A 16371-nucleotide genomic window follows, 5' to 3' on the forward strand; every position below is an offset into this window, starting at 1 on the left:
CAATGAAAAAAGAAACAGCTAGTAAAGGGGAAGAGAAAAAAATCCTACTGCCAATCACAAAAAATATATTTTTCACAGAAAAAGGGAATATTTTCATAGGAAAAAATTTAAAAGGTGAAAATTTTATAAAAAATACTTCAGTTTCAGGCAATTCAAATGTAGAGATATTTGGAAACACCGTGTAGACTACACACCTTTTTACACAGTGCTAGATTTGTGCAACGACTTATAGCTTCTGGTCAAGGGATCCCAAAGTATCTTCTTAATCTGCGCAGTTCTGAGACCATTTTCTCCACTGCTGAAATCCAGCTGGGTCTGGGCTGCAATGAATTCTGCACATCAAACCTCCTATGGCACTGCTATGCGATGTCTAAGGACAGAAAATTGTGGGTAGTTATAAATGTAGGGAAATTTTTCTAAGATCGATTCATTTTCTGAGGTCAGAATGAGACTATGACATTGGAGCTGGCACCTATCTTCTATAAGAAATACAGAGGGATTTTTTATAGGCCTTGCTAACATGTTAAAATAAATATTGGGCAGGAAAGGGCGTTGTGAGATCTTCTACGTAGTTTTTTAGAACTGTTTATAACAGCCCTTTGTGCCAGCAAACTGGCTTCAGGTTTCTCTTGGCATTCTTGTATGATGGGGGATAACACAATGATGCCGATGGAAAACTCCATCCCTTACACGTCATGGAAACGCTGCTCTTGCCTACCATACTGTCTCTGGGTTTGACCTGCAGTCCAAGGATCCTGTGGGATGCACACATTAGCTCAGAGTTTCTCTCCTGCACTCTGGTAGTTCCAGTTGCATTCATATAATTAAAGGTAGGATTTGGTCTCACAGTTTTTTATCTGACCACTTTTCTAGCCTGCCTTTCTGATGGCTGGTACGCAAGCAAATGGAGATCAAAGGAAGGAGAGGAGCCTGTGCTCTGAGGACAGACTTCAGCCCTGCCTGACACAATTCTGCAGTGGGATGTGGTGTGCTCAGCTAGGGAGCCTGGTGCACTGAGACACGTAGATGACATTACTGATACTGAGACTTTTTGTCTTGCAGTCATGGCTACCCATTTCACGCTTACCACAAATGTGTCTTGAGGGGAAAAAGACCCCACAACATTACATACTTGTCAAAATGCAGTTTAAATATTCTACTGTCCTTAAAATGCACCATAAATAATTTTTTAATCTGATCTATAGCTTTAGTGCTTGTGCACTCAGTCTACTAATATAGCTCCCAGAAGGTGAGGAAGGGACAAAAAGATGAGGATATCCTAGGAGAAAACCTGTAACGTTTCCCTTTCCTTTGTCTTGCCAGAGAAGATGATGTCTGCGTGGGCAATCTAGTTTCTGGACCAAGGAATCTGAGAACTTTGTAGATGTCTTGTGCACCTCTTCAGTGTCATGCTACCTTCATTAAAAATTTTAAATGATTTCTAGCTTCTCCCTTCACAATGCCACTGCATCTGTGGTGCTGCCCCTCTTCAGCAGGCTGTGCAGGGAGGGCTCAGTGTGTTGTTGGTTGTTGTTACTAGCAGCCTGCTGTGGAGCTGCTGTGGAGTTTTGGGGACCTGTCGTGGAACCCGGCTGCCTTGCTGACTTGTTTTTTTTTCCTAGAAAGGGTTACACTGCAGTGTGTAGAAAGGCTAACCTGTGGTGCTGGGAAGGGCATTACTTACTTCTTGGTATATGGAGTGGTGGTGGGCAGTAAGCATTTTTTAAGGAGGTTTCAGTCTAATTTGACCTTGTCATCATGAAAGCCTAGCAAGCTCGAGGCAAAAAGCCAGATGTTTCACTTGTTGTAGAACTTGTTATTTAGCTGTTTTCACACAGAATAGAAGTCTTTTTTATTTCTTCTTTTTCACAGGCTTGGTCTATACCTGCCAGACTGCAAAGCTGTGTAAGCAACAGCTATCAGTGAGGCATTGATTCTTGTCAGTTTGCAAAGAAGAAAGTAAAGAATGTCAGCCATGCTGCAAGAGAGCTCATGGAAAGAGGAAAAAAGACACAGCAGAGCCAAGCTGTGCTGCAGACCTTTCTCCTCCGGTTGAATTCCAGCTCCCATCCCACTTGTGTTTGTCATGAATGAAATTTGTGATGAGTCAATGCTGCTTCATCACCTGTGAGATTATTTATATGCTGGAGCACCACAGACAAGTGCTGCACCGTCTCAGATGGTGATCTCTGTTCAGCTTGTTGTGGGCAGGTGTCCCAGTCACATAAACCACCATGACAATTGACATTAATTGGCACCCTTGTTGCAGTCTCAAAGGGGAGGCTAAAGATTTAATGGGCATTGAGGGTGAATTATTCCCATATGCCTCAAGGTGGTCCCTGCAGAGCCGTGCTGAGACGTACAGGCAGGCCCGTGCTAGACGCCTGAACTGCCACCACTTGTGATGGATTTGCTTTACTGATATATTAAAGAGGACAAAGACAAAAGGGAGAAATGAGAAACCTCGAACAACAGGGGAAGTAAAAGAACAGCATGTTGTTTCTCAAGGATACCTTAGAATTGAGGCAAATATTTTTTTCCTGGATGAATGTGAGCCAAAATGAGTGAATTCTTCACTTCTGTAAATTGGTGAATGTCTTGACTTCACAGAGGTAATCAGTTCATGTGACTGTACACTAATATGGGATGCTGCCATTTTTTGAGTGCTAAATGATTTCACCAGCTACTTACTGACGTAACACAGATTATATTATCACCATAAATGGGCAAGTGTTAAATATCTCTATTGTTTTTAGATGGAACCTGTTTAAAATCAAAGTAACAAAACATTCCACGGGGGAGCAGTTTAGTTCTGAAACTCCCAGGCTCCTTTTTCTTTACATTTGTTATGATTTATTCTAAGTGTGAATAACAGGCATTTTTTGGGGGCTGCAGGATTTTAGAAATAATAGAAGAATGCTTTGGAAATGTGTCATCTTGTCACAGTTATAACTCAACAGCTCAGGAGGCAAGATTTCCCAGTGCTAACTACTCTCATGTTAGCTATCTATCTTTATGTCCAAAACAATTTATTTTCAGATTGACTATACAAGCAAGACATCACATAATTGTCTGGCTATAAAATATGTAAAGTATTGCACTACTGGGGCTCATTAGCAAAAGCATAGATGCTTTTTAGTAATCCATAAGGTGATACTTGTTAATGAATGTTGCAAATTATTCTACTAACTACCTAAAGATTAATAATAGATATGTCTGCTGCAACAAACAAGTCTCAAATCTCTGGAGAAAACTAGAGAAGTGGATAATAATTAGGGTAAGAGCACAACAGATATTTTTACATTTGCAGTTTTGATCCTATCAACTAAATGGTGGTTATGGTTTGTGTTATGTCTGTTGTAAACAGACTTCTCTTGGAGGAAGATTCTAGACTGTGAATACTGCACGCAGTTTGGCTTACATATAGGAAGCAAAAATGATTCTAACTTTGACTCATGGATTTTATGCTGCCTAATTTCAGGAAAGGTAAGCATCGTTACAAGACTTGAAACCTTGCAGTAGTCCATGGATGCGTGTCTGTCTGTTTCAAAGGAACCTGAAGACAGGCACTGTATTCAGTGTATTCGGGTGCCTATGGTCTGGATAGTTGACAAGGACTCTCATAGTTTTTGTTTTAGTTAAGTCTCTGGCTTATTGCAGGATGTCAAACTCAGCAAAGCAAGCATAGAGGATGAACAGTGTTTTGAGTTGTAATAAGTTAACTGCTCTAGTCATGATAATAATTAAAAACTGAGCAAGTATCTCAGTGGTAAATAGTGCTAGACCTCTCCAAAGCCCTTAAATCATACCTCTGAAATTTGTTTCTCTGAGAGACACATGGTACTGATGGTTAACCTGTGCTGTTGACCAGGCATGGGAGGATGGTATATGGTGCTCACATAGGTAACAGAGTTCACTATGGCAGGGATACCCTAGTGTCCATTTTAACAGGGTCTGTGTGTCAGTAGAAGAATAAATGGGTCTAGAAGAGATTAGTGCTGGCTGTTGTAGGCAACCATGCAATACATGGTTATATGAACCCAATCCAGGCAGATCCACAAAGCATCCACTGCATTAATCCCTGTGCAGCACAGCCTGGTTCCCAGCATTCTTCGATAAACCCCTGAAGCCACAGCTTTGCCCTTTGCTCAGTGTCCCAGAAAGACAGCAGGTGAAATCAAGGGCTACACAAATATCTGAGGTCCCTACAATGGCACTCAGCAGCAAGCGTGTTCCTGTTCCCGTGTCAGGTGAAATGCCCAGATAATCCTGAAAACCAAAACACCCCAGAGAAAGAAGGGCCAGGACACCTCGGTGGTCCCTGCCGGTCTTTTGACTATAACTAAATGTAACCAAACTGGCTTCTGTGGGGTGTAGCGTGTGTGAAGTCATGCTTGTTCTCAGAAAAGCTTTGTTAAGGTGCATCGCCTCTGACCTGGGCTTGCCCTAAAGCTCACTGAATCCATGGGAACACTCTCAACCGACTCCTTTAAGCTTTGGATCCATTTTCTCCCCTGGTAAATGAAGGCCTGGCAGTTCTTGAGCCCCCACAAAGCCTGCCAAATGGCATGTAATTCTGCCAGAAACGATGGTGATTTCTGGAGAGGAGGAGGTTCTCTGCAATCTCACAGATTTGTTTTGCCTTTGGATGCAAGAGAGGCGAACGTTATGGGGCTCCTGAGATGTCTTCTGCTGCTCCACCCTCACTTCAGCAATGATTAAAAATACTTTGTCCACAGTAATCCAGCACAGCACAATGATCTCAAAATGTAGATAAAATTATTCAAAGACAATGATTCATAACTTGCCTAGTGTGCAGAACAAGCAAAAAGGCAATTTAATTTGAACATGTAAGCACACACCGGTCCCTGCACAGTATCCCTCCAAATGGATAAGTTCTCTATTAGTTTCTGCTTATATTAAAAAGAACTCCCAGATGGTCCTGTTTAAACAATGTCTAAATAAATACGTTCCCGATCGTTTCATAAGTTGCTATAGTTCCTCAAGACACACAGTGAGCACGCTCATGGATGTCAGTTTGGAAATGAACGATGTAATTGTTATAGCACAGCATTGTGCTGGTCTTTCTGCATTTGGAGCTCCTGCTGGTCAAAAGGATGTGTTGAGTCAAAATACATGTCTTCCACAGTCAGGATTGATTTTTCAGTGTTTTACCTGCTTCATGAAAGGGAGCTGTGGAGTCTGAGGCCCTGATAATATATTTTTCAGCAGCCTGAACATAATATAAGGCAGCCTGACTTACTGGATGTAGCACTGGGTGCTTCATGGAGCCCTGCCACTGTCCTGCTCTATCACCTGAGATACATCTTACTCCATCCTCCATACCTAGGTCGCTCTGTCTGTCGAACTAAAGCATGAGATGTAGAATCCTGTTGTAAAACCCAGATGTCTGTAGAGGAGAGGATCTCCATAATGCTAGATAGGTACTGTTACACGGACATCGTTGCACATCCTCTAACTCATTGTTTGCTTTGGATGGTCAGGTAGCAAAGCAGTATCAAACCTTTTGGATCTGACTCTGAACTGCTGATTCAAGTTACGTGGCATATTAGATATTGCTCAACACTAGTTAAAAAAATACAGCCTACTTTCTTTTCTTAATCCTGATGAAAACTTGATTCCTAAAGGAATCTTCCCTATCCTGACAATTCTCTATGGAACTTCACAGTTGAAAATGACATAGAAAAATTCAAAGTCAAAACCAAATCTGAACATTTACCAGAAATTCAAAAACATTTAAATTATAAGAATTCACTGGTTAAAACCACAGGGAGCTTACTGTTCACACAGAAATGAAAATAAAATAAAAAGGGCACTTCTTTATTTAAAAGTCTGAGCACTTGTTATTTTTAAGTAGGATTAAGTATCTGGACTTCCAATTACACAATGGAAAAATCCCTTTTTTATTGGTAAGATTTTAATTAAGTACGTTGATTTCTATAAATGGGAGCTTCATTTGACACTTGTGGCCAACTTTGAATAAGTGCTAATAGAAACTGAGTACATTCTGCTAAACTACATAATGCCGAGTGCTGCTTAAAGAGAATTCTGCCTCGAATTTCAATTCCTTTAGTGAAAATCTGAAATAAGCACATTGAAGTCAATGCTGCACTGGTAGAAATAAGGGTAAGAACTGAGCCATGCCTAGGCCTACATTACTTTGTGCACTGTATTTAGATATTGTATTGGTGGATACTATGGAAATGTACAGAAAAATGAAAATATTTTTAAAGTTCTGTTGCATACAGAAGACTTGTAAAAGAGTAAGGATGTTAAAGTCTTTCCTCCTATGCAGTTTTTTAGCCACGTATCTTCCCTTCTGGCAAGAAAGCCTATTGGAGAAAATAAACACATCGTCACTTGCACAGGAACTGGCAGAAAAAAAGAAATCTTGTCTATCTACCTTCAGAGATGATCTAATGCCTTAGATTTGTAAATCCCAGTATTTCTTTTCCTAGCCCTGTGTTTTAAACATAAGGTACATATAATGATGTAACTTGGATATATCAAGACACTAACCTAATAAGAGATTCTCACTGTGTCTTCATTAGACAAAAGTGTGTAAAGTAGATATTTACCGAACATTGACTCTCATGCATCTAGTAAAGGGTGACATAAACCTCTCAGATAGGTGGCTTTTAACATTTTTATGCTACATATTATAACTGAAAGACATAATTAAAGAAGCATTTAATAAATCCTCAAACTTTGTAAACAATTCTAATTTTAATTACATTAAAGGATAATTCACAGTATCAAGTTTTCACTTTTCAGTCTGCTACTAAGCAGCATAATTATTATATCACAAAAATGAAAACTACAGAGAGTTATATGAGGATGTGTCTTTCATTAGCACAAGATTTTGTTTATTCCCTCTGCTGCTTATTTCTCCTCTGAGTTGGATGGGACATGCTCATACCTGGGGTAAAGTTCCTCTTACCTAGTTTTAGCTGCTTGAAATACAGACACTTCACCTGAGCTATTTGTCTGGAAGGAGTCTGGACTCCTATGTGACTACCACAGTCAACAGTGAAGAATAAGGTGCAATTCACCTGATTGTTTTAGATTGCTTTGATAGGATGAATTGCCCTTGCAGTGTCTATTTTTTTCCCCTAATTATGAAGGGAAGTTAGACAATTTACTTGAATCTAGATGTCTACTTTTAACAACCTACTTTATGTGATTTCTTGGCTTATTTGCAAAATACATTCTCTAGTTCATATTAATTGCTAGACTACTTTCAAGAAGTCCCATGGACTTTAATGGGAGGAATTGTTCCACTTAAGTTAAAGCCTAATGTATGCCTTTGTAATAATTTATGTTATTCCAGTACGTAGATTGCATTCCCATATGCCACTTTCATCCTTTTTCATCCTTCTCCCACCATACACATCCTGTGTATTCTGCATCCCTTCTCCTACTATGTATTGCAGAGCATTCCTTCCCTCCCAGACAGCTCTTCACCGTGTACACAGCTCTAATGAACTATGTCCTAAGGTGGCTTGGAGGAAGATTTCCCATGAGGTTCGGAAGAAAACGTAAGTGAGAGATAAGAAAAGTTCTTTTAGAAACTGATAGCTCACAAATTTCACTGGCCACAAGTGCTATTTTATGACAACAAAAATTGCAATGGGGATCCTTAGAAATAAATTATGTAATGTTGCAGCAATTGTAAAGTGTTGTTGATACTTCCAAATAATGCATTGATGGAAAAGTGCAAATGATAATAAAAGCAGGTTGCTTGTATAATAAGGGTACTGTTTGTGCTATTTGCTGAACAATATATGTTTGGTGAAGAAAGCAGGTGACATCATGTTATTTACAATAAATAATTTATTCAGTGAAATTTGCTTTTTTCATGCTTTCTGACTGTCTCCAGCAGACTTAAAGAAAATAAAATATCCCATTTTCTTCATAAGAGCTTTGTGCTGCTTTCATTTCTTGGTGAAAAGATTTCACTGAAATGATTTGATAGTCAGTGCCTGAGTTATGTGGTTAGTTGTGATTAGTTACCTGTTTCATACAGCATGGTTTTTAATCCCCGAGTGAATAAATTTTGCTCTTGGGATCAGGAGGAGAAACTCTCTGGGGACTGAGAACTCATTGCTAGACGGGAAACAAATGAGAAGATATTGGAACATTTTAGGAAACTATATGCCAACCAAACCTTTATCTAATGAGTATTCCTAGTAATACTTGGTTGCACAGATTAATTTGATTTTTTCCTGTGACCTTTACACACAATAGCTGGGTGTATGTGGTCCCAGTGTGTAAGGGAAGGGAAAGATGGAAAACATTCTCCCTAGTGTTCAGTAAGAAGATGTCTTCTCAAGTCCTGATGCTCTGGAATTACAGAGGGAGGGAGGGAAGCGTGGTACAGAGATGCATGGTATTGCCTGCTTGGGATTTACACACAATGAAGTTGATTCATCAGTGCAAATTGAATTTGAAAATCCACAGACTACGAGATACTAGTGTTGTCTGCAGCAGTCCTGAACCTGTTCTAATCAAAAGTCAAGTTGAGGGAAGAGAAAAAATTTGCACTAAAATGAGAGAGAACCCCCCCACACTCTTTCTAAGCAATAGTCTGTCTTGTCGAAACTGGAGCGATCCCATGAACGATGCCTGTGCACCAGAGAGAGCTCACTGCAGTGAGCTAAATGGAGCTCGGTTGTCTCCAATGGTCATTGTAGCTTTTCTTTGCATATTTGCCTTCATTTCTATCACACATGCATTTAGAGCTTCGGGCAGGTATTGACAAAAATCTGAATATATTGCACCTCTGCTGCCTAATTACAGTGGTGACAGCAGAAGACAAAGGATATAAATGAGATCTGAGCAAGGTGTTAAATCATAATAACATGTGTTCACACCATGCCCCATTCCTATATATGGTAGGCAAAAATCCCACTAATTAATGTTACTTTGTTAGACTGATAGGTAATTACTAGAGCAAAACTTGTAACCTCCTGGCCCTTAGTAGTAAAAGGTTGAAAATAATGGTGGAGTCCTTTATAAATCTATGAGGAATGACAAAGGAATACCAAGTAACTTCACACAGAAGAATTTTAAGTTTCTATACACACTCTTTAATGCTTCTTAAAGAGCGCTGCTTAGATTCATATTTCTTTCAGCTTACAGGACATTCTGAATTTAATCTCCCTCTAGCCACTAGTCTACAATGATTTCAGCTGAGGGTGACAGAAGTTAAACCTGATAACCGCTCCATTGCGGCCTTTCTGCTGTAGAGGTCAATGGAAAGTTTCTCAGGAGGCATCATTCAAAAATAATATCTACTTTTACATGAGAGATTTAAGTTAGAGTTTGATTTCCTCCCTCCTTTTACTTAGAGACTTTTCTTTGATTAAAACGAAGAGAAGCACTAAATGCTGAAAACCCATTGGAGAAGACATCTCTCTTAAAGAGCCACCATCACCGCGGAGCTCATGTCTATAGTATAAACCAGGATTTTGTTGGTCCAACAAGAAATAAACATTGCAGACAACTGCTAGGAAAAACTGGTGACATTAGGGGGCCTATTAACACTCTGTCAAATTAACAATATATTTCTAATTCCCTTGAGTGTCATATGTGTTTTTCTTATAATATTGGCTGATTCTCTCCTGCATTAATGAGGTGGACTGCTGCCAAAAATATGCAAATGAAAATCCAGTGGACCTGCCTTGGTAAATTCAGATATCTAGGAATTCGCACTTAAATGAGAGTTGAAAACCCCCCAACCCAACCCAAACTGTCGTTTGGTAGCAAATCTTGTGCTGTTAGATTGCTTGCACCAGTGCTGGAAAACATCAATATGTAAATACCTTGAACTCCAAACTCCTGAAGTCTGTATTATCTGAGTTTTTACAGTGGAGGTGTCAGGTCCCATTTAGACTCTCTCCCACATTTAAATATAGATCTGCAATCAAATTATAGAGCTTTCCCTAGGAAACAGAAGTCATGTAGTTCCCAGATAATGTAGACAAACAATTCACATTTCCTTGGCTCTTCCACCCTTTCTGAATCTGAAAATTATTTCTGAATCTGAAAACCATGCCTTAAAGCAGAAGAGAAACACACGCATCTCTACACATGTACAAACCCCGTATTTAATATAGTAACAGATTGTAATTCTCCTTAGAAACAAAACAAAGCAACAATAATGCTACACAAAGCACTGGCAACCACACAAACCCACTCAGTGGCCCCTACTAAATCTGGGGTTAGGCATTATGACACAGGGTATTGGAAACAACCCCATCCCCGCCTCTCCACAGCCCCTTTTCCATATGTTCCTTATTTCTGGTTACCTTCCAGCTGCCAGATGTTCTTTCCCACTACCACCATCCTGGACCTGCAGACCCTTTTTCTGGGCAGAAATAATAGCATGCAGATTTCAGGAATATTTGCCTTTATTTGATGCTATTCTTGTCCCACCCTTGCCATGGCTCCAATCTCTGAAAATTACGTGGTAGATGATCTTCATTTGGAAGTGGCTGTATCAGACATATATTCGTAGATTTTAAGGCCAGCAGGGACCAATATCCCTATTTACTCTGGATTTCTATGTAAGAACATTGTAGATTTTAGCCAATTATGCTGGTGTTTAGTCCAATAGGCAAGAACCTATCATCCAGCCCCGTGATCCTGATTGTATGCAGGCTAATGGGCAAACTGGTTCAAATGGATCAGGTCTAAAACTTCACCTTCCTCCCACTAGAATCTCAGATATTTCATTAGATGTGAGCAGAGAGGGCCCCTGACCAGCTCACTCCCCGTGACTCCACCTCCCCAGACTGATATAGATCCCCAGCTTTTTCCTGTTACTCCCAACAGCTACCTTAGTATTCTTAACATATGAAAAGGAGGGAGGCATTTTCAAATAATAATGCAATTCTCAGTCTCTCCAGTTAGATAAAAAAAGGCTCCAGTTTCTGGAGACTATAATTTACTTTCGTCTGCTCTTATGCAGTAGGATCCAAATCATGCTCATTTTTAATGAAAGGTTAATGTAAATCATATGAAAAGTCATGCAGTGTTTCCCTGAAGTGTACATGCTAAATTACCATTCAGGAATTCATACCTTTCAGCAGAAAAAAAAAAGAAAGAAAACGTTTCATTCCTATTTGTGACAGGTGGTTGCGATATAAATCTGAAACAAAGCATATAAAAAAAAGATGGAAGAAGTAAAGTTATATTTTTATTCTATTTAGGCACTCAAGCTGCAGCTAAATGCATAGTAGGGTTTACAAAAGCACATAAGTGATAATCTACGACTTCAGGAAGGAAAATGTGTAAAAAATTGTCTCATAGTATAGGTGGTGGTTCTCCTTTAAAAGAACTGCAAGCCTTGCCTGAGCGTTCGCTGTGTTCTGCATTTCTGAAGATTCCAAAACACAACACACTGAGCAGTTTTATCAAGGCTTGCATAAATTCATGTTTTAAGTAAATAGATATATGGGACCCAGCTGGGTCTGGGGTATACCTTTACATGATTTTTTGGGGGGTTTAAAATGCAAGCTCCACAAGAACAGTGAGGAATGCTCTTCGAGGAAGGAAAATCCAGAAAGTGAAATAGCTAGTAGGATGAGATCCAGTTTAAGTCAGTTGAAAACCAATTATGCAATTGTAGATTGTAAAATCAAATTGATTTATTGCACAATACCTGATTTCAGTGGCTTTACACTAAGGACACATTTACTGTGAGTGTATTTTGTATTCAAGAGCACTAAGAAAATCTTTTATGTTTGTCACATGCCTGGCCATAAGCCAGCTCTGACTGTCTTACATTAACTCATCAGAAATCCACAAAACAGCAAAATGCAACTGTTGGGGTAGGATCTCACAGAGGAATTGAACTGTATCAAAAAGCAAAATTTAGACCATGTATGACATGAACCTGGTAATTACCTTTCTTGCTGCTTTGGGTGAGATTCTGATACCCATTATATCAGTTTTATGGGTGTTATTTTAGTCATCTTCCCTTTGTGAATAAAAATCTTTTTTCTTTTTGATTGCATTAAGCTACACTTTAAATGACCTGCCTGCTTGTCTTGACTACTGTAACCACTGAGTACTTGCAAGCAGGTACCCAGAGCTCTTCAGCCCTTTAAATGTGTTCTTTAATGAGCCTTAAGCCGTGACACTTGCAGTTATTTCTTAAACCTTTTTAGATAATTGTCACTAACTTTTGAAGCCATTTAGTCTGAAATAAGAGCTTTTCCTTCTTGACTTGTCTCCTTGTGTTCTGTCCACTGGGTACCCCAGAAGGAGTGTAATGGCCATGTGTGCCTGAAGATGATGAGACCCATTGCAATGGCTTTTGAACGATGATTAAACTTTTCAAACCACCAGAAGATGAAACTGGCTCTTGAGGAGGGACTGTTACAGACCCACAAGCAGTCGAAATGAAATCAAAAGGGAATAGAGAAAATGACTTGTAAAAAAATGTTTTTCTGCTGTGCAAATACCCATTTCCCCACTTGGTCTGCTCAAGCCTGCCTGCTCCCCATGCAAGGGCCTCCGCTTGCTGGAGAAGCTGATACCTGAGTATCTCCTCTAAGGGAGCACGGCAGAGGCCCCTAAAAGCTCCTCCTGAGGGAGACAACTGAGGACTACACGAAGCCAGGTGCTTCCTTCCCTTTCTTTCATCATCTCGTGGCTCTTGGGGGATTTGGGGAAGTGGAGGCAGAGGAGAAAACAACGTTTGTTATGTCTTTGAAAAAATTCACTCTGAATCTTCTCTTTTTCTGTGGATCCGGTGCCTTCACCATATTGCTCACATTTAACTGTTGTGTTGGCCCATAATGGCATGAAAAAAAGTTATAAAACGGTATCTGCTTGCAACCCAGAGACACAAACAATACATGCTTGTAGAGAAGACAGTATGTTTCCTGTAGATGTCAAGCCTGTTCTCACCTACGTAGTGCTGCACAGCTGCTGATGGCCAGAGCTTTCAGGCATTATGGTGCAGTTCCAGGGTAAGAGGTGATACAGAGGAACAGACTGATTTTCAGCAAAAGATGATAGGTAGTTGGGATGCTTGGCACTGAGGTCCTTCAGGATTGAGTAGTTGTTGGAAAGAGAGAAGTTCAATTGAACTGCAGGGAAAGGAAGTGATGGAGAAAATGAGACCATGGATCTTTGAGGGATTTGGTGAAGTTTGGGTGGAGTGGTGATGTCCACCTCTCACAGAAAATGAGGGATGTCTCATTTTCACTCTCACAAGGGAGGAATCTGGAAAGTTTTCCCATGCATGTGCATGGTATACTTGTCATAAGTGTTACATCATTCCATCACAGCCACATCATTTTGGTATGACTCCCTAAACACAGACGAACTAAAAAAGAAAAGCAAGAATTCTTGTCAATGTGTTTTTTCCCTCTCTTTATGTGATTCTGGGGACCAGATCCTGGCTCACACACCTCTGAGCTACCTCCGTGCTTCATGGCTTCTCAGTATGTTCCAGGCATCACCTGGTTCCTGGAGATAACAGCAGCTTCAAGACCACCTTGGAGTTATATTTGCACCCTAAGGACTGAGGAAAACAGAGAATGCAAACAGTACAAGCCATGCTACCCACAACCCTGATCCCCCTCCCTGTGCTCCAGTCTGCCCAGCGGTGGCCCAGGGGCACTGGCCTTTGAGATTTAGGGAATCCCAAAGAACTAAAAAGCTCATCGCACAAGACAGCCATGTGGCCATTTGAGCTTTTGAGTCTCTTGTATGCTGCTGGCCTTGTGCAAAAAGGCTGTATTGAAATAGATTATGCTATAATTATATAATATCATCTCATGAATGTGTGTTTAATTATATAAATATACCCGATTAGTGTGCACGATGCATTAAGAACTAAATATTAGAAATACAATAGAAGTGAGCGCATCCTGAATTAGTGCAGTGGTATCAAGCTCTGATATTGCGCCTTTGTTTAGTACTGTAAATTAAGCAGGAAATGTAGCTTCATTTTATATATGCTTGTAAATAAACAACTTGTTGTAGATTTCATCATGCTCATTTTATGGAAAATTGCTCCACTTATTGTTTTGATTTTTTTTTTTTGTTACAAGAGCTTATGATACCAAATCTTCTGTTTATCCCAGTGATTGTTTTTCTGAATGTAAAAAAATATGTATTGTGCAGCCTAACATCCATATCTCTGATTCTGTGAGCATCCCTTTTGTTTGCTACACACAACATGGTTGCAACAAAGACATTTACGCTTTTGGAGTCTGAAGCATGAAGTCGTTCTAAATCTGTGCCCACAGGTAACAATTACTTCACTCATTAATAGATCTCCCTAGTTTCTCATAAAACAACTTTGAAAAAGTCTCTTGGGACAGAGTCAGGAAGTGTGCTTTATGATCATTAATATGGTACTGCCTTGGAAATACGTAGTCTAGCTGGTTTAGCCCCAAAGCGAAATTTTTTGCATAAACCCAGCAGGTTGCAATGGCAGGGAGTGGACTAAAGCCAGCCCCAGTGGGCCCCCTTCATACACTGGAGGGCTGAATCACATTTTGTTCTTTGGCATCAGCAAGTCATAACTAAGAGAAAGGGACATAGCAAGGCTAGAAATGAATAATTTATGTAGGGCATTCAACAGGATATGAGAAATAAAAGATCAAAATGTAAAACCTCGTGGCAATTTTGTGCTTGCGTGTATTCAGGAAATTTGGAAATTATTGATTTTAGCTAAAAACAATCATTAAGGTACTTTATTAATAACTTCAGCATATTCAAGGCTGGCAGTCAAATGCAGCAGTAGCGTAAAGAGGCAGGTCTTCACTGAAGTACATACAGCTTGGCTTACTTTCACGAGTGAGGAATTTTGGTCTCTGGATCTGTTGTACTACAGTTAAGTACCCTTTTCATAAATAATTGATATATTTGTATAAAGATCTTTGGATTGCTAAAGACAACGCTGCAGAATGAAAAATGCCCTGCAGGGAGATCTAGATGATTAACCAAAACTATACGACCACTTCACACAGTATTCAGTTTATAAAAAATGCAGGAGAGCCAATCAGTCTGCAATGGGTGATGATAAAAGCATCAAACACAAATGACCAAGGTCTGTAAAACTGGGAGCCTGTCCCTTGGATCCCATGGGCACCAAAGTTTACAACAAACCAGTTAAAACCTACCATTCCTTCCTATGAAAAAACAACCTGGATATTCCCAAAATGTGGCTGAAAGGGTGTGCCTTACACAGCTCAGGGTGTTGTGGAAGGTTGTCTGTTCTTTCAGGGTAGAGAGAGGAAAAATGCTGGGTGGGCAGACTGGGATACTCTCAAGGTGCTGAGACTTCTGCTGGGATTTGGTGATGAAAATATCTGAGGAAACTTGTATGTCATCAGGGTGTGTGAGGGAAAATTCAAGGTAAAGAGGGTAGCTGTCTGCTATTGAAGACAAGAAGGGATGGCTTGCCCCAAAGTGCTTGTAGCACATATCAAAGTTGTCTACCTCAGGTACTGTTCTTACTTGGTATATCAAAAAGATCTGTCACTGTGTTATATCATTGCTCAGAGATGCCACTCAGGAAAACAGACTTCATTCTAGACACCTCAATCAGTTTCCCTGTTGCGGCTTTTCCCCTTCAGGCCAAAGCATCCCAATTTCAGTACTAATTATTCCTATTACGAAAGTCCCTCAGGTCCTACTCAGACTGCTGTGCTTGGGGGTGTGCTAAAGCAGAACTGGAAACATTCCCAGTACCAAAGAATTTACAATTAATTTAAGGCAGGATGCAACAAGTGGGTATGTGAGACAATAATTAAGGTGAGGGGTTTAGAAAGGAAATCAGTAGTAGTAGCACCATGTGGTCACACTGAGTAGCTCCACACAGCCTAGTGGTTTAGAGTCAGCTGCGTTTGCTGCATTTTTTTATTTAATGCTGAGATATAAACAAATAAAATAGATACAATCGTGATTTAGATCCTAGGCTGTCACATGCTTTAACAAATCTGAAAGGTGTGGCCTGCAAAACTCATCAATTATGTTTACCCAAGCGCCAGCTGAATTTTTGGTCTTGGACAGGTGACTGAGGCTGGGAAACTCAGAGGGCTCTAGTAACGTGGTGAGCTGCCAGCAGGGCAGCACTGTTCAGACTAATACGATACATTTTCTTAACAGCTCTGTAAAATACTCTCTCCCATGGAAGCTTGGGTAAAAGTTTTGAGCCATGGAAATACAGCCTAGAAGGATAAAAGTTGTAAAACCAGTAAAGCTTAGTAAGGAGTGTTTCTATGAACCATATTGCTGTGGCCCTATCCAAAATGAAGTGTCAGATTTTCTCCCTCTGGCACTGGGGCCAAAACTTCTACTGTCTTGCATGGTTTAGGGCCAGGA

The sequence above is a fragment of the Falco punctatus genome (assembly GCF_963210335.1).
Source record: "Falco punctatus genome assembly, chromosome: 9".
Taxonomy (NCBI): Eukaryota; Metazoa; Chordata; class Aves; order Falconiformes; family Falconidae; genus Falco; species Falco punctatus.